The sequence below is a fragment of the Rousettus aegyptiacus genome, unplaced genomic scaffold (assembly GCF_014176215.1).
Source record: "Rousettus aegyptiacus isolate mRouAeg1 unplaced genomic scaffold, mRouAeg1.p scaffold_m13_p_2, whole genome shotgun sequence".
Lineage (NCBI taxonomy): Eukaryota > Metazoa > Chordata > Mammalia > Chiroptera > Pteropodidae > Rousettus > Rousettus aegyptiacus.
In genome coordinates this window covers 121661885-121680893 of record NW_023416295.1, presented here as the reverse complement: position 1 = coordinate 121680893, position 19009 = coordinate 121661885, and the positions used below count along the sequence as shown (strand labels likewise).

Genomic DNA, 19009 nt, shown 5'->3' with positions numbered 1-19009 from the left:
CATTCCTAATCCTTTTCCCTCCATCCCTTTTTTGGTCCAAATAAAAGAAATGCCACAGGCAGAGTATCTACTTGGACTTAAGAAACCAAGAAAATCTTTCGGGATCTTTTTGTTGACAATGAAGGAACTTGCATAAATAAAAACAAGCAAACTAAAAATGCTTGAAATGTCCACAAAATTAAAGAGTTTCAGTCGCTCAGACAGTCATTGTGATTTGGCCCTGTGGCATGCCTACTGAGAACATAAGAACAGGCTTAAGAGTTCTATCTTTATGGGTGTGTATGTATGTGTGTGGCGGGGGGCCGGGAATGGGTGGCCATCAGCTCTATATTGCACAGGTCAATTCAGTTCTGAGTGGTACCATATGTGAAGAGGAAAACTTCACAAGAACAAGGCCAGGGCCAGAGAGCTGGATGATGAGGTCTCAAACCAGCTCTCTCAAGAATATGTAAAGAAAATCAGGAATGTTTATTCTGAAGAAGAGATGATCTGTGGAGGATTGCGATAGGTTCTTGTAGCATCTGAAGGACTGTCAAGTGGGAGAATGAGTGATCATCTCTAGGGGGTAGAAACATGCCTTTCTTAATCTTATTTATATGTATTTTATATGTATACAAGTAACGCATACTGCTTACGCGATGGTAAAGTTTTATCTTCTTGTTTTTTGTTTTTACGTATGTTTCATGAAGTACATGCATACATGTAAATATATATAATAAAATACTGAAGTGGATTGTCATGAATAAAGAGGAGTTTTAAGCCAGAAAGTACTAAGATACTGCTGAGCTGGCAGCAATGGGAGTGAGGTTATGAAAAGGTGAACAGTATTTACTGAGAAATGTAAGGAAAAAGTGATAGTGGGAATGATGAGGGTAGGGAGGGCAATTGAATTTCGGAGCTGACTGACAGAGCTAGGGAAAAGTGACGGCACAGGAAAGGCTAAAAACATGTTCAAAAATCTCTGCCAGGAACTGCAGCGATGAGGGAGAGAGAAACCAGGATCTCCAGCCACAAACCAGTTGGACCTGGTTAAACTGACTGGAGAGGCGTCTGTGATGTTAATAAAGATTTAACTAAAGGCAAAGAATATCTCCAAGGGCTTAAACAAGAAAAATTCTCCTTCTTCCAGAGCTTACAAGGAACACTGGATGCTATGATTGGTCCAGTTGGAAAATGAGGTCAAGGAGTGAGTGGGTGACAAGAAAAAGCAACCCCCCCACCCTCAGGGAAGACCCAGAAAAGAGACCTGTGGCCAGTGGGGAGCCAATGGGCACTGTTTGCCTATTTGAGTATGTTGGCAACTGAGTTATTCCAACTGCCCAGGTGAAGAGGTGCTTCAGCCATATGGCCTGTTATCCCCACAGTACCTCATGCTCTGGGAAGGTTCAGTTATAAATCCTAATTATCCGAATACGGAAGGTCCGAGACAGAGGAAGAGCTCCAAGAACATCGCCAACAAAATCAGGAGAGTGACTCTTGATAGATACACCACTGCCCGTTTTTGCTGGGATGAGCAGTGCCTGAAGCAGAAACTTTCATAGAACAGTAGAAATGACATTCCCTTGTCCAACACAAGAATGGATGGGATATATTTACACTACGGGCGAGGACATATGAAAAAATTGAAATCTTTAGGTGAATAAAAAAAGCTTAAGCTTTAGACAAACTTGTCAAGAGTTTAACCTCTTCCTCAAATTGCAAAATAAAAATAAACCAATTCGCCCTTGTATATCTCACAGGAAAGAAGGAAAAAAAAATAATGAAGAGGTAGAGTCACTGGAAGAAAAACATACTGTAGTAAATCCACCAAAAATGTATTATCATAGACACGCTATTTTCAAATGTTCTTCTGGGGGCAAGGTTTAAGTTGTAAGCTTGTTCTTATAATAACCCTGTTGAAGTGGCACTTCCTAAAACCACTCCATAACACACTCAGGAGAAATACAATCCAGCAAATCCCACATTTCGGTATCCCAATTTCTATGGACCTATTCAAGTTTACATTTCAAATGTTTAGCATCCGCCAGCAAGTCACACACTCCACAGAACAAGAGGCTCTCAGAGCACAATCGTCCTGGAATTCCCATTGGCTGATGGCATTCACAACCACCTCTCAAAGGAGGAACGCAGATGGAGGCTTTCCACACGCAAACCTTACATCCTCATCCTGGTGCAATTTAGGAGAGAGATTGAGAAGCAATTAGAGGGAGCATTAGTAGAGACATTTGTTATAATTTGAAACATGAGTTTGCTGTTCAAAAGGCTAAACTGTAGTGCTTGAAGCAAAGTGCTTAAAACTACCCCAGAACCCTGAAGTAATGTATCCTAATTACAATCACATTCCTTCAGTCACAGATGAAAAAGTTAACACTTTCTCGAGTTTGGCTGGGATCAGAGTCTTTCATTGTAGCTGCGAGATCTCCTTCGTGAGAATCAACATCTTCATTTGGTTTCCACATGAATAATTCTTGGAAGCTGCAAAGTCTTTGAAGGGCATCTATTTTTGCCTTGAGGTCTGGTGGCGTCAGAGTTCACATGAACCTCGCAGATGAAAACTATCTGAGCGTGATTCATTTATGCCTCCAGCATTCTCACCAAAGGGAGGCCCCAGCATGTGTGTGGGGTATCTGCATTTGTACAACTTACGTTGTTTATTTGTAGTTAAAATTGCTTTCACCGGTTCCTGAAGCCTAAAGAACTTAAAGATGATCGACGATGCATATTCATTAGACACTGAATGTGGGAGGAATCACTGGGACGGTTAACCCAAAGAAGCTCAGTCTTGCCCGAATCTGTGTATGTTCTACCTTGGCAATGGGACAGACGCTTTGCCAAAGCTTCCGACCTATCTTTCAGCCTACGCAATCACAGTCTTTCTCCCCACTCTGGCTACATTTTATTTACACTTTTACACTGTGGAGAAAAGAAAGGGGATCGGACCCAAGAGAGGTTTCAGTCAGGAACTATCTGACGGCTAAGTGGATTTCTCTTTGTCACAAAAGGTTGTGGGGGCAAGGCCATGTCCCAGAATGACTAAAAAAAAAAAAAATGACTTTTCCTATAAAAGGTGGTAAAATGGCCGAAAGACCTAGAATGGTTCTGAGGAATAAACACTGAGTCTCGGGTTAAAGATTAAGGTCCAACCACATACCAGTCAGACTCTGCTATACAAAACCTTAAATATTACTGCATGTTATGCTATGGAGATAATTATTTTGTGAGTACTGGTAAGGGCTAAGCTCTGAATCTAGGTAAACAGAGGTAGAAATGGATCTGACTTCAGGTCACCTGCTTCGCATGTGGAGGACTGCTTTTGACCTGTGAGTCTAATTGTTTACAACTTGACAAAGCATTTGAAAGTACATAAATTGCTACAACCTCTCGTGAGCCCTCAGCCTTTTCTTCCTCAGCTCCTCCTCTCTCAGGGGATAATTAGAGAGAAAACTTCTCAGAGACAAATATCGAAATCACTAATGTGACTCCAGAACTCATTTTAGATTAAATATTTACTAGAGGTGCATAATGCAGAAATGCAGTAAATGACATTTCTTCACAGAAATTTTTAAGCTTAGAAATCCTATTAATGTTCAACCGTTTCTGTTTAGGAATGAAGAAACCAGCATCTGCATCTAGGGAAGTCGGCAGTTTGGCCAGACTGAAACCCATGTCTTAACTTTCGCCTCTGGGTTCTTCCTTCAACGCGCTGCGCTTCCTCTCACTCACGGCAACTATGACTTTCCACCTGAACTTGCGGTCGTCTTTGGACATTTAGGAACACCCACAGATGCATGTTGTTACCCTGTAACGAAGGTCAGGATCCTTCCCAGGCCTGAATTCCTGCCTTAATCCAGCCACTACCCATTTTGCCTGCACTGGGTTCCTGCCCCATGTCAGGGCTGACCACCCTCTTTCTTCTCTCCTTTGTAAAATCTGATAATACTAAAAATGTTGAACTCTTGATGAATTGCCCTCCGGAGAATTACCAGGGACAAAAATAGTGAAATGAGAACAAATGGGAGTGACCCAGAAGAAAAGAGAGAGTGTGCACCCAGAGAGATCACTTACTCTGGAGCCAGTATGTTGAGTGGTACCATCTGGGGACAGCAAAGTCCCTTGGCTTATGTCCTACATTGCCGAGAGGGGAACACATGTACTGGAAATCTAGGTGTGCCCTAAATTAGAGAGAGGAGATCATGGCTGCAAAAGCCAGACAGAGCCAAACCACCAAACTGAAGTGAATCTGTCTCTACTGTTGGGTAACAGCTATGCTGAACAAAGCACTCTGTACATATGGAGGGCTCAGCGTCCAAAGGAGCTTGATAGTTTTCGCCATAGAAAACTGACTACAATTAAACCCACGTGACCTTGAGTGTGATGAAAGCCCCAGTAACGCCATATTCTTACTGATCAAATTAGAACTCCCATGACCTTTCTTCCTCTCCCTTGTTTTCCTTCTTTCCGTGCCAGCCGCTGGGCTCTGGCAGGGAACCCGAGGGAGCAGTCTCTGCTCATGGAGCTCACAGCCTTGGAAGGAGCAGTGATCTGTGTGGAAGGTGCTGGGACGCTTCAGACACAGAGGCCAGCAGGGGACAACGAGGCCCGAACGACTGGCAGCGGGTGCCATGTGGAGAGCCAAGGAGAGAGCAGTTCGGGCCGAAGCAACTGCAGTGCAAAGACTCCATGGTGGGAGCGTGCCCGGCATGCACGAAGAGCTGGACGAGGGTCAGTGAGGAAAGAGACGGGTTTGGGAGGGGCTGGAGAGGTGGGCAGAGGCCATTCGGAGGACCTGGCAGGTGTCGAGAGAATCGAAAGGAGATCAGCAGTAAGCTCTGAAGGGCTTAGAGCGGAGGTTTGATCTTTTACACAGATCATTCTCGTTGTGTGTGAAAGCAGACTGCTGCAGGACAGAGCTGAGAGAGAGAAATAAGGGTGTGCTGCTGAAGTTTACGTGAGAGATGTGTGGTTCTGACCAAAGGAGGGGCAGCAGTGGGGACGAGAAGTGATGTATTCGCGATGTAACCTGGAGTCAGAACCAACAGGACACAGGTTTGCCTGGAGTGCGAGTTAGGTCAGCTGAGGGCGGGGGGCATGTTTATTAGGTGCCTCTATGTACCAGGGACCTCGAGAAGGTGTTTCCCCACAGTCAGCCGTCTCCTTCATATTCCCGGTCCCTGTGCACTCGTCATCTAGTGTTGTCTCTAGACTACATGCACCTACCTGCCTAGGCTCCTTTAAAAAAATTATAACGACTACGACGGTATCAACATTGTGGTCTTTTCAAACAGCAATCCTTTTTAGAAACAATTTTTTGAAGAGCCTAAGCAGAGCTGAGCCTACTTCTGGAAGAGCTTTGAGGGGATATAAAGATAAGATTTGATTTCTGCCACAAATGAGCTCTGGCCTATTAGGGGAGAGACGGAGAAATGCTCAGTGATGCCGCAGCATGAAAACTGAAGCAACGACATGCTGCAGGGAGACCCCGGGTCCCTGGGCAGGGAAGGGGCAAGGGGGACAGGAAAGACCTCAGAGAAGTGAGAGGGAAGTTGACTCTTCTGGAAGAAGACATCCTGGCGGGGGGGCGGGGAGAGTCACTCAACAGACAAAGAGGGACACAGTGGCATGCTATCATGACAAGGCACAGAAGACAGTTAAATGCCAGGAAGCAAGCATGTGGTCTTGTACTGACAGGGCCTGGGGTATGAGGATAAGAAGCGACAAGAGATGGAGGTGGAGAGACGCTGACGAAGAAGGCTAAAGAGTCCGGACACGATTCTCAAGATGAGAAGTCACTGAAGGGAAGGGGTGTGGCCACCAGCAGTTCAGTGTCTCGGGGAACCACTGAATGGGTACCAGCCAAGCGGCAATCCCTGTTAAGGGGACCACATGGGGCCCCTGTGTGGAGTATACAGAAGATAGTGTTGAATTGGGAGTAGATACGGAAGGGGATAAGGGAAAGGAGAGGGCAGTCACTGTAAATTATCCTGGGTTTCCAGTTTATGTGATGGGGTGCTCGGTGGCACCTTAAAACAAAATTGGGGACACAAGGGGAAGGGCACTATTTGGGAAAAGAAAACTCCTTCCATTTTGGACATTTTAAGTGTAAAGAGGTTTGCAGAATATCTTATTTATTCAGAACTTACCTTGTTCCAGGAAGGATCTAAAGGGAGATTACACAAATATACACAAGATAAAATAAAAAATAAACATATGTGGAAAACTAGGGAAGCTCAGAGGAAGGTAGGAATTAAGTTACCACAAAAACACACATGCTGCGAGGCCCTTAACTTTCCTAAAAGCAGTCACAAATGCTTCCTGACAGGCAGCACCAAGGCAACTACGATTCGTTTATCCATCTCAGGGTCCAAAATGAAAAAACATCGCCTCCCTCTAAATCCCAGCCTTTCCCTACGGTGCACGTAAGAGAGAAGTCCTCTGTGTGATGAAACGCACAAGTGCTTCAGCAGGACCCCAGCAGTAAATGCAGCAACACACTTCCCAGCTTCTGGGGTCGCGGGCAAATCTTGGTGTTCCTTAACTTTTGTTGGCTTAACCCTCATCTCAGCCTCCATTCTCACATGTCCTCTTCCCTGTGCCTATCTTCACACGGCTTTCCTGTAAGAACACCAGTCATTAGGCTTAGGGCCTACCCTAATTCAGTACGGCCTCATCTCAACTTCTATTTCAACTACATCTGCAAAGAACCCATTTCCAAATAAGATCACATTCACAGACATGAGGGTGAGGACTTGGACATATGTTTTTTTTTTTTCCCTGGGGGGCAGAGGGAAACACAATTAAACCATTATAGTGTGTAAGAGGTTTTTACAGGATCAGGCCTGAGAAGTGGTTCGCAGGCCCCTGGCTGAAACTTAGCCAGACAGCCACACCTAATGGCACAGAAGGATGAGGAAGGAAAGTGTTTGGAGAGCAGTGAGCCAGCTCTTCCATTTGGCAGTGCAAGGTGAGGAAAGGAAAATGTATTCCAGGAAGGGGCTGGGGTGGGGACAGAATCAAGGCTGTGGTGAGAGGAGAAATAGGACCAGGCAATGACAATCTCCTTGGAGGCTCTTGGGTGAGAAGGTAATTAGCTAGAAAATAAGGGAGCAAAGGCACAGAGAGGTTGGGTACTTTGTTCGAGGTCACAGGGTACTTTGATAACTAGCAGAGCCAGGACCAGAATCTAGCTGGGTTGTCTCCAGAATCTGCTATTAGCCACTGTGTAACCTGTCCTACTACAAGGTTCTTATCTGCTTTATATATGGGGCGTTTGCTACAAGATTTCTTTTAAATGAAAGACCTGAAAAGTGTGTAATATAGTCTAGCCATTTCTTAGATGACCTATCAACACTGAGAGCTGGAGCAGCCCATTTGGAAGAGGTACCATATGTCCTTGAAATCCTGGTAGTGATTATGGCTACGACCTGCCATTTCAGATTCACAAAGAACATGACTAAGAGGAGAGGGAAAAAGCTATCCATAAACTCCAACACAGAAAACAATCAAAACTTTTGGTCCTGGGGGCTGGGAAGGAGGGGGATCAAGTAGAGAGATGAATCCATGTGCAAATTAATTGCATGAATCCCATTTCTGTAGGCAGGCAGGCCTGGTGGAGCACCATCAGGAATGAATGAGTTTCCACTTAGCAACTTCCAAAGCCTCTTCATTGCCTGGATTGCTGCTGGAAAAGAAAAGCTAGGGTCCAAGAGCTGGGTGGCCAAGCACAGTCTGATGCAGAGGCTCAGGCAGGCTCTGGGCCCACTGAAGGCTTCTCGTGCCCCTGAGCTCCCTGGGAAGCATGACCTTGACTTCACAGCTAAGAAAGAGGAGAACCTTGTTTGTTTGTCAAATGCCTGAGAGCCTGGAGACTTTTTAAAAGGCTTTGCTGAAAAAAGACTTTTCTGTGTTACTTAGAGACAACCATTGCTTGCCAAAACATTAGGTAAAAAACACAAACAAAAACATCACGAAATCTGAGAGGTGGAAAGAATATTAGAGGCTGCCTAGCGTGCCCTCAAAGCACCTAAAATATAACTGTAAGCTACATGGAGCACCACGCTCCACGGTCTTACAGAGCGCTGGCTTGAATTCAGCATGTCATCCAGATCCGATCTGGTAAGAATATAGTTGTTGGGTCCAGAGATAATATTTAGCAACACTATTGGCAAGGATGCGTTTACTCCACACTGGGGTCCTACGAACAGCTCAGGAATGCTTTCTGAAAAATTCACAGCACACACTTTTACATTAGCTCAAAAGTTAATGTAGCCCTTTCATATTCAAGTCACCTATACTGTAATGCAAGATTTACTTTACGTTGCATCATAGTTTTATTATAAACCAAGCTAAATTACTGGCAAACTCTATAGTATTAGTAGTAACAGCAGTAATAAATTGATAATCGATATTAGTAACTAACATTTTTAAGTGGTTTCCATATATGGAAAATAGACACTTGTCTCAACACTTTAAATGCATTCAATCAATGTGCCATGTTTAATGCTTTTACATGCATCATGTGTTTTCCTTCTTTATTTTATTGATTACCAGTCTCCCTCCACGAAAATACAAGCTTCCTGCGGACAGGGGTTTTAGTCTCCATTACTAAGTCTCTAGCTCCCAGAACAGTGTCTGGCATATAGTAGGGATGAAAATATATTTTAAATCGAATTAACTCATTTAATCCTCATAATGACTGAGATAGAGACAGTTATAATTCCTATTTTGCAGATGAGACAAACGAAATGATTAAGTAACCTGCTTAATAATTGGAGCTGAAATTCAAACCCAAGCCAGCTGGCTCCAAACCCTGTACTTATAGTCACTACCTAACCTTTCTGACTCTCTATTTTAACACAGACAATAGCTGACATGTACTGGGTGCTTACTATGTACCAGGCACATAGGTAAATGCCTTGTGAGCACTTTCTGGTTTAATAGAGCAGTTCTCTGAAGGAGGCTATTATTATTTTAATCACATAGATGAGAAAACTGTGTCTTAGAGATCCTGTACTCTGCCCAAAGTCATGCTGTAAGTTGTACAGCTAGAATTCCAACTCAGGCCCGTGTGAGTTCCAACTGTAAGTGTTTGTGGTCATTACCCCATTCGGGGTCCTGATTGTCCTCCACCCAGAAAGCCACATGTACACTTAGCTATGGGGCTCCCTGAGCCACTCTGAAAACTTTATTCTACCTTTGTATCTCATTTTTTATTTCACATTACCTTTTTTGTTCATCACCCATATATGTCACGGGTTGTTAACACAAATGATTACTGAGTCAAAGAGCAGTGCCACCAGCCTGAGGTGTGGTGCTGACTGGAATCGGGGCCTGCATCGAAACCATCCTGAGCTGGGACGGAGAAGGAACCCGCCTCCTCGCTCAGGGGGAAGCGGTGCCCACTGCTACTGTACATCTGCAACGTGCTGAAACCCCAACGAGGGAGTCAGGGAAGCCTCTTCCTTTGGGTAGGTACGGAGGGATGAGCTAACGGCAATGGGGGTGGGGGAGGGTAGACATGTGAAACTGATCCACCACGTGAGAGGAGGCAGCAGCACCAGTGGTAGTAGTCGTAGTAGTAGTACTAGTGTCATGGCAGTGCTAGTAGCAGTGGTAGTACTACTAGTAGTAATAGCGACAGCAATGCCAGCAGCAGTAATACTAGTGGTAGAAGTGGTAGTTGGAGAATTAGTAGTAGTAATGGTAATACTACTAGTAATGGTAACAGCAGTCCTAGTAGTAGTAGTACCAGTGGTAGTAGTACTGGATGTCACCTTGGGCACACAACATTTATTTATTTATTTATTTATTTTTAAATTTTTTTTTTGGTGAGACCACCCTTGGTTGACCTCACAGATTGCAAGGACCTTGTCAGCTTACAATCCCTTACTTTTTATTTTTTACGCCTACAGCACCTGGTCTTCCAAGGAGGTCTCCCATCCAAGTACTAACCAGGCCTGACTCTGCTTAGCTTCCGAGATAGATCAGATGGGATCGGGCTTGTTCAGGGAGCATGGCCGTAGACAGGCCACAGTATTTAAAACAAAGGGGTTAAAGAGTCTGATTCTTGTCTGGAGGGCAGGATGCAACAGCTAAGGGAAAACTAGTGCCCACGGCCCAGGGTCCACGTGCAGCCACTAACCTATGCACTGCTGGTTCAGAATAAGAGGTGAGTTGAGCTTTGAAAAAGCTCACCCTTAATACCCAGATGACAGAAACGGTGCTAGAGGCAGCAGACCAGGGCCTCTGAGGCTTGCAGAAAGCAAAGGTCGGTGCTGGACAATCCAGAAGCTACTGGGAGCCTAGGTCGGGCTTCCTGGGGTGCTCAGATCTGGGGAAGCCCCTGAGGCACAGGTTCTCATCAGAGCCGGCACAGATGATAACTGAAAACCTCTGGGCTCGCAGGTAGGGGCATCTCATCTGTCTTCTGGCATGTAAGCCAACAAGACAAGGGAGGAAAGTGGATTGGGGCCTCAGGATGTGGGGAGCTGCACAGACTGGGCCAATCTCTGGCTGGGTGGCCTTCGGTGGTCACCGGATTTCAGAGCTAGACGACAACAGTTAACAAGAGCCTAATAATTCCGCTTGTTTTCAAAGCAGGAAACAGAGGCTCAGGGTTGGAGTTTGTCTCCCAGTCTCTGGGCTCCCAGCCCAGTGCCCTTTCTAATTCTGCCTCATTGAATCAACTAAGGGTGACATCAGACATCCACACTCTGGAAACCTTCATTTCTGTACTTTGGGGCTCTACGCTTATGCTCTTTTATTTTGATAATACTTGAAAATTGCAACCAAGGAGAAAATGAAGTCTTCTCTACAACTCCCTAAAATAAGCAATGGCTCAGCAAACTGGTAACGGGAAGGAAGAGAGGGGCAGGAGTAGTAATTTGATCTTAGAAAGAGCTGATGTGGCTGAGCAGACACCAACCAAAATCTTAGAAAGTGGGTCCTACAAAAGCAGGTGACGACCTGGGTTCGAATCCCGGCCCTGCCACTAGCAACTACCAGGGGGAATTGGAGAAAGGCGATTTCTCTGGACCTCATTTTCCTTACCAACAGAAAAGGGTATTTGGGCCAGATCAGTGGTTCCACCAGAATCATCTGGAGTGCTTTTAAAATAGTTTCAGCCCCACCTTCAATGATTCTGATGAAGCAAGCCTGAGTATAGGGCCCAACATTTTTTTTTTTTTAAATCCCCAGGTGGGTACACAGATGTCTGCATTGGTTCAACAGAGACAGACAGATATGTGATTAAACTATTATCATGGTGACTGCAGAATTTAAGTAGTAGGTATATGGGAGTGTACCGTGAGTCTCTCGACTTTTCTGTGTCTTTTAATTTTTCATAATAAAATGCTGAAAATATCCCAGGTGACAGGTGATTATGATGTGGCAGCAAGTTTGGCGTCTCTGGAGCAGACAAGTAGCCTTCAGACTAAGTTCAGCTTTACAGCCCTACAGAGCAGCCTGGGCACCACCTTGAGAAAAGGGAGCTGGCATGAGCACTCAGTCTGGTTCCCAACATCAAAACTACTCCCACCTTTATTTGTTCTTATTTAATGGGAAACTGTACAAGATTCTACTAGAAAAACAACAAACAATGGTTCCATTGCTTAAAGAAAAAAAAGGTGTATAAGCCACTCTACAAGGTGGTCTTTAAAGCCCTGTATATATATGACTGTATAAATTTATAGAATTCCTTAGGGTTTAGCAAGATGGAATGAAGGCTTCAGAGCTACAGCTGGGGAGACCACTCCATTATTTGAAGAGTAAAAGCAAGAGAGAAGAGCTCGTGCAATGGTGTCTCTGTGGCCAAGGCCATCTTCACAGCAGCACTAGCTGCTACTGAGAGGCCCTGGGCCCTGTTTGCACCTCCCTGGCCTCACCCCCTACCGCTGTCTTTACTTGCTGGTCCTCCACAACAAAAGGCACATTCTTGGCTCAGGGTCTTTCCTATCTGATCTGCCAGCACTCACACCCCCAGATATCTGCGTGGCTTGTGCCTTACCTCCTTCGGACCTTTTTTACTCAAAGGCGCCCTCCTCAATGATGCCTTCTTTGGTTTTCCATCTGAAATGTCAACCCAGTGAAGACTACTGTGCCCCTTCCCTTACCCCATTTTTCTCTACAGCAATCATCACCACCTAGCATACTCAACACTTCTTTTATTTGTCTTGATTATTATTTGTGTTGCCCGCTAGTCTATAAGCTCCTTGATGGCACAAGGTTTTGTTCCTGGTGCCTGCAACAGCAAAGGGTGAATAAAGGAATGAACCACGTGCCATTCTCCGTCCATGTGCTTCGTGCCCAGTACCTATAACCTGCATGGCAGTCCTGAAGAGTAGGAACCAGCCCTTCCACAATGGGAAACCTGAGATGTTTTCTGTAGGGGTGAGGGCTAGCTTTCCTGATCTCCGGCACCCCAGGCCCACCCCATTTCACCATGCTGCATTGCCCACAACATCAGCTCACTTCTAGGGGCTGACACCTCCCTACCTCCGTTCTTGCTACTAACAGCTAAACTACCTTTGGTCCTGGGGAGAGTGTTGACTAGCTCACAGAAATGAGGACAAAGTTGAAAGTTAAATGCCCGTCTCGTCCAGTTCACTCCCAGAGCAAACCAGCCACCATATAGTGCACACCAATAAGGATTGCTCAGTGAATAGTAATCCTGCCATGAAACAAGAAAGAACTTCACATACCATTTCGCACTGATGATGGTTTGATGAGGCTCACAGTTCACAAAAACAAGTATGGTTCCCACTAAAAATATTCGTATTACAAACCGACCCCAAGTGCCAACCAAGGTTTCAAGTGCTATTCACAACCACAACAGCGACACTGTGGCAGAATAAAGCAAGGGGTGGACCGGCAGAGCTGCAGGCTTTCGACCTGTGAAACAATCTCCATTGGTACAGAGCCTGTCATTGTCATTTCAAAGAGCACGATGACAATTATGCGAGAGCTTCACCCCCTTTAACCCGAGGAAGCCTCCACTCATTAAAGCCTAGGGCTTATCTGTCTCCCCAAATCCTGCATTTGCCCATCACACCGTATTGTAAATGGAGACGGAGACCCTGTCTGCCTCGTTCACTGTGTTTCCCCCACACATGCCTGACACATGGCCGACATCCAAATATTGGGTGAATTCTGTCCCTCCAGTCGCATTTTAGTCAGCTTATATCTTATCTTCACTTTGGGGCTCTGACAGTATAAACGCGCAATGAATCGTACAAGTTTTATATAAATAAACAGGATGAACTGAGACATTTATTAATGCTCCACCTATAGTAATTATTTTGACTCTATCAAAGATGACCTCGAAAAGAGAAAATGTGCTCAAAAAAAAAAAAAAAAATATATATATATATATATATATATATATATATATATATCTCAAAGAACTAAAGTTTGAGAGTGGATAAAAAGTTAAACTATTAAACTAAACTGGTATGTCGTAATTATTAAACAGAACTGTCATTTTAAATTCTCTATCACTATGACAATTTAAAAATAATCTCAGAACAGAAACTGAGATTAAAAAATCAGTTTTAATAAAACTGATAAAATCCTAAAACATTAGTATATTCATATATAACCTTTCTTCTTTTGCATAAAATGAATATTACTTTCTATGATGGACTTTCTAATGACAAATATTTGGCATACTATTTACTTGCAGGCTTTTTAAATATCCAAATGTGTTCTTCTCCAAGATAAAAGTGAATCATAGTGAATCATAGTGAGAAGGCTATTTCTTCAATAATGTTTTTGACAATCTAAACTGAACTTACTGCATCTCTTCTAAAACTAACAGTGACAAAATTAAAGAAATGAAAGAGATCTGTAATTGGTGTTTGGGCTTTAAAAAAGATACTGACATCCAAGTTGCGGTTTCATCAGCTGAATGAGAAAAATCATAACGACAGATAAAGAGGCCATCACCAATTAAACATGAATCCCCTTCTCAATGCTCAACGATGGCAGAAACTGTGTCCCTTGAACTTAGGGATACAACTTAGGAAAAAGGGCTCTGTAAAAAAGTAACCTCACAGAGTGATCTGATCATAAATTCATAACTGGACAGGTCATAGTGGATAGTCATGCCCCGGGCCTATGAAAAGGTTTATCTTTGCCTTAAGCAAGACCTGTTTATTGTTCTTGTGCATCTAAGTTAACACACCTTTGAAATGATCTCTTTCAGACCCCTCCTTCTAAAGCAGACCACCCTCAGTCCATAATCTTGTTAACTGTCCTGTAATCCAATCTCAGAAATTTCTCTGCCTTGCTTTCTCTCATCTTCCTGTAATCTTCCTTACATCCTCTCCTTGATGCCAAAGGAATAAAAGAAACTGCAAAGCTGTCATTTCCCAAAGCATTTTCTCAGTCTGTTGAGATCCTGCTTTCAAGCAGGCCCTCTGTTTGGCTCAAATAAACTCTTAAATTTTTTTTCTATTGGTTTGGATGTTCTTACATCAACGACATTTCCCAGCACTCTTCCTTATTTCTCAGGATGGCCATGTACCTGAATTCTAGCCATTGGAAATCATGCAGACATGATGTCTGCCTCTTCTAGGCTTGGGCCACAAAACCTTGCCTGAGTGCTCACTCCATGCTCTTGTTCCCTTCCAGTGGACTGGATGGAGATGCCCCTAGAAGGCCTGGGAATCTAAGAGTCAAAAGTGGTAGACCCTCCTTCATCCCAGGTCCCTGAATGCCTGCAAGAGACAAAGCCACTGCTTCTCTAGACCAGTGAATTTCGGGGTCTATTGTTTCCACACTTTAGCCTACTTAATATATAACATCGCACAGCAGAAAACATGTGTGCCTTTCCTTATACAAATTGTGAAGTCATTAAACTCATAAGGAAGGAAAAATGAAAACAGTAATGTGGTGGCTGAAAAATTGACTCTTACTGGAAATTACTGTTTGACTATCACTATGGGCACGTAGGCCTTTGATTATAGGAACATAACATTCTAAACAAGCTTTCTGCTTCTGTACCCCCACTTACGCACCTGACCTGTGAGTTGACAGGTAGTGAATAAAAGAAAGATAGACCTTTGTGTTTAGACAGAATGAAGAACGGGATTCTGGGCTTAAAAGCCCTGTACCTCTACATTTCGAGGCTGCTTAATTTGGGGTCTGTGTACCCCTGGCAGACCCAGCTGGCTGAATAAAGAGTGTTTCCTATAACTCACTGAGTTCCGGTGGTCTGTGTGTCTTTCGGGGGCTGGCGGCCACAACAGTTACAATACATTTAAGATTCTCCTTAAGTCACAGAAATGGTGCTTAATGGAGAACAAAATTACTTAGCCCAATATTTTTGCTAGGTGGTAATACAGTTGATGCATAAATATTTTTCTTAAAACAGAAGCCACGATTTCCTACAGGTGCTCACTGCATCCCTGGGCAGTTCCCACGGAGTTCCGACAGCTCTCATTGAGCACGATGACAATAACGGTGCGTGACTACTTCTGAGCAGCGCCATGGCCCCGGCCCTGTGCTAAGAGCTTTCCACACATGTGCTAATCTAACTGTCACCTGGGAAGTGGTTACTATCATTATCTCCATTTACAGATGACAAAACTGAGGCACGGAAAACATGAGACTGGCCCGAGTTTACACGCAACTAAAAGTGGCACAGACAAGATCAACCCAGGCAGTCTGAGTCCTTACTCTTAACCACTACCCTGTCCTCTCGTGGCTGTCGCCTCTGTCCCAGACGGAGAGCAAGTCTTACCGCTCTCCCTCATGTATGACAAACACTCCAAAATGTCTTTTATGTCAATACATGTTATCTTTTCACGTGGCTGGAAAAAATTCAATTTTTGTGTTTTCCTCATCCCTTCAAACACGGCTTCAAATCCCTTCACCACATTCTGGTCTCTCTTTGGAAGGGCCCTGTTCATTCATGCAAATGTGGAATTGTGTCACTTAGACAGGGATTTCATGTGTAAAATGAGATTGATAATAGCAGTCCCCCAAAAGGGCTCTGTGAGGATTAATTAGGTTATTCATGTAAAGCCCTAGGAATTAGAAACAGCACTTGAGACACAGTAAGCCAAGAAAAGCCATTAGCTATTATTTGCCTTATCTTTCAAATGCTATAGCCTATGATTATATCAGGTTCTGGTGTCTATATCATACTACTGACCAGGTTGAATTTACTGTCCACTTACAGTTTTTTTTAAAGAACAGGAGCCATTGTCAAGCTTTGTCTCCCCTATCCTGCTAGTGTTTGTTTGTTTGTTTGTTTTCATTTTCCCTTTTCAACAGATATTACACTCTACCTTGCCTATGGTTAAGCTTCACCTGGTTAGGTTTAGCCCATCTTTCCAGGCACTAAAGGTTTTTCTGAATCTTGCTAGTTCATCTGACTTGGTTTCATATCATCAGGAATTAGATGATTAGGCCCTGAAAATCTCAGTGTGAGCTAGAGTGGCCCAAAAATAAAGCCTTGAGGTTCTCCACTAAAAAGTTCCCTCTTGACACAGACCAACTTTTTCATCCTATCTCAGCAGCCAGGAATAGATAAGGTCACCATCTTGACTACAAAAATTTCATGCCAGCATTTGTAAGTGCAAATATGCCATTTCTACCAACTCCACGAGACTTCCTAGGCCAGCCCCTCAGTGGGCTAGGATTAAAGTTGTTAAAAGTGTAACTTGGTTAGGGTGGGGGGAACAATAGCCAGAAATCCACTCTCCCAGGGGGCCAAAAATGAGAGATCGAAAATCCACGTAGAGTCATGCCTCCCCCGTTTCTGATAAGGGACTCCTAGCCTGGTGTAGGGTGGGACGGGGGCTTCACAGCTACCCGGCAGTTGGTGGGAGGCTGAGATAAGGAGCTGGATCACGCAAGAAATCCTCACCCCAACTCCCACTTTTCGAGGAAAAGGACCTATGCTCCAGAACATCAGGATGACAAAAAGGACTCCACAGCCAGCTATAAGCGGGGCTCCGCCACCTCAGGTGGCAGTGCTGGGGAGCACTGGGGGAAACGGAACCCTAAAAGCTTCCCCACCTGTGGGGACTGCTAAATGCTTGACAGCTTCAGAGTGTGACACTTTAAGCCTCAGGCCAGAAAAGGCTATACTTTTTAAACCCTGAAACACAGATTACTTCCCCATCCCCACTATGGGCTTCTAATTTAGTAGATCTGGGTGAGAGCCCTAGAGTTTACTTGTCTAATAAGTTCCCAGTTGCTACTGCTGCTGGTTTGAGGGCTACATTTTGAGAACCGTTGATTTAGGGAAAGGGGTATCGGGGAGGGGTTTGAGAAAACCCAACGGGAAGAAGTTCAGAAAGAGAAGGGCTTCTTAGGTATAGTCTGCATTGACAGCGGGTGACTTGATAGGAAAAACAAAGACTGTTTTGAATGATCACATGGCCTCTATATTTTTGTATGTATTTGTGATCAATTAATAATATTATTTTCTTTCTGCTAATCCCTCCTATAGGTTTTGAGTACAGCTAAGGGATGATGTAAATATTTACTAAAGAGATAGGGGGCCATGCAGGAAAAAGGTAGAAATAGTGATTCAACTCTCCTAGTAGAGAATGGTGATTAACTTTGGTTTTTCTTGATGCCATTTTTCAGCTACTTGTCAAAGAAAATGAGAGGTGTGGTGAACTTGGTGCAGTCGATGGAAGAAGATCAATTACATTTCTGAATTCAGAGGAAAGCTACTATCATAGAAGCAGCTCCTTGGCAGGTGTGGACAGATGAATCACGTCCGAGCAATAAGCAGTTTCAGGAAGGTTCTGTACTGGCCATTTATGTTCGTAAACATAAAAAGGAAGGAATAGTTCTGTATATTCCCTTGGGTTGGAGGCAGTTGCATCATGTTTCATTATCTTACCACTAGTAAAGGGGAGAAGCCCGAGAGAGGACACCACAGATGTTTAATTGGTTTTGAATTTAGAAATGAAAGACTTGTTTAATACCTAACTTCTATCCTCAAGAAAATTCAGACTTGCCACAGGAATTCACCTCTGAATGAACAGGGAGAGCTTTAACTTAAATGCGGGGTAATTCTGAAAAATTAAGAATGAGGGAAAGAGAAATGAAAAAATACCAATCTGGCTGTACTTTGGCTTTGTTTAAAGGACAATTCGTGAAATACTCATTCACTTCTGCTTCGTGAACACATTTGACCTTTGTGCCCTCCTCCTTGGAGGACCTTCCTGAGTGCAGAGATGACTTTGAACTCCTCCAGAGCCTGTTACTCATTTTGAAAAATTCTGCAAGACACTTGCTGCCAAAGGAATTGTAAATATGACAAAATGGGGTCTGAATTTGTGACACTGATCATTTATAAGAAGATCCAGAAAATGCTTATGTTATTTCCAACAGATTATCATCAAAATGAAAACACAAAATTTAAAATGGTCTCATAGAACTTTGAGGCCTTTAGAAGGGGATGGCAGCTTTCATTTTGAGAAAATATCATTCCCTGTATTATAAATGAATGAACTGGCCCACCCAAGCTTATTTGCTTCACTACTGCAGTGCATGTAAATTAGCTTCTAGAGCAGCCATACACTCACTACAACCCATAAACCACTTCAGGTGAAATCAGAGATGCCACAGATGAAAAGGTATGCCATTATTTTTCATATAAATAGGAAAAATGTTAATTAGAAACTGTTGAGTTTAGAGATGCTAAAATGTGAAAAACAAAGCCGAAAATCCCCTTTGACTCTGCATGGATGGGAAATCTTAGGGTATAGGGTGTTGCTGAGAACCTGGTGCTCTGACTTTCAGTCTTGGGCTGGTTGGTACCCCTGCTCCTTTGCAGCTGTGGGACCCCAGGCAAATCAGTTCACCTCACTAGGCCTCAGTATATTTATCTGATATTAACAATGCCTACTTCTCACTACATTGCTGAGAGAAATAAACAAGATTCTGTTACAGTATTTAACATGTGCCTAGCACTTATTAGCTCTCTTTTTGCTGCCATTACTATAAATCTGGCAAGAGCAGAGTCATGAATTTAAATATTAAATGGTTT

At 43.7% G+C, this 19009-nt stretch overlaps 1 protein-coding gene and 1 pseudogene across 4 annotated transcripts in view; both read right to left on the bottom strand.

The window, feature by feature from the left end:
* The window catches only part of PPM1H (protein phosphatase, Mg2+/Mn2+ dependent 1H), a 292075-nt gene that overhangs the window by 165264 nt on the left and 107802 nt on the right, over positions 1–19009 (bottom strand). The window lies entirely within an intron of this gene.
* On the bottom strand, positions 9900–10021 carry LOC118614802 (annotated as a pseudogene).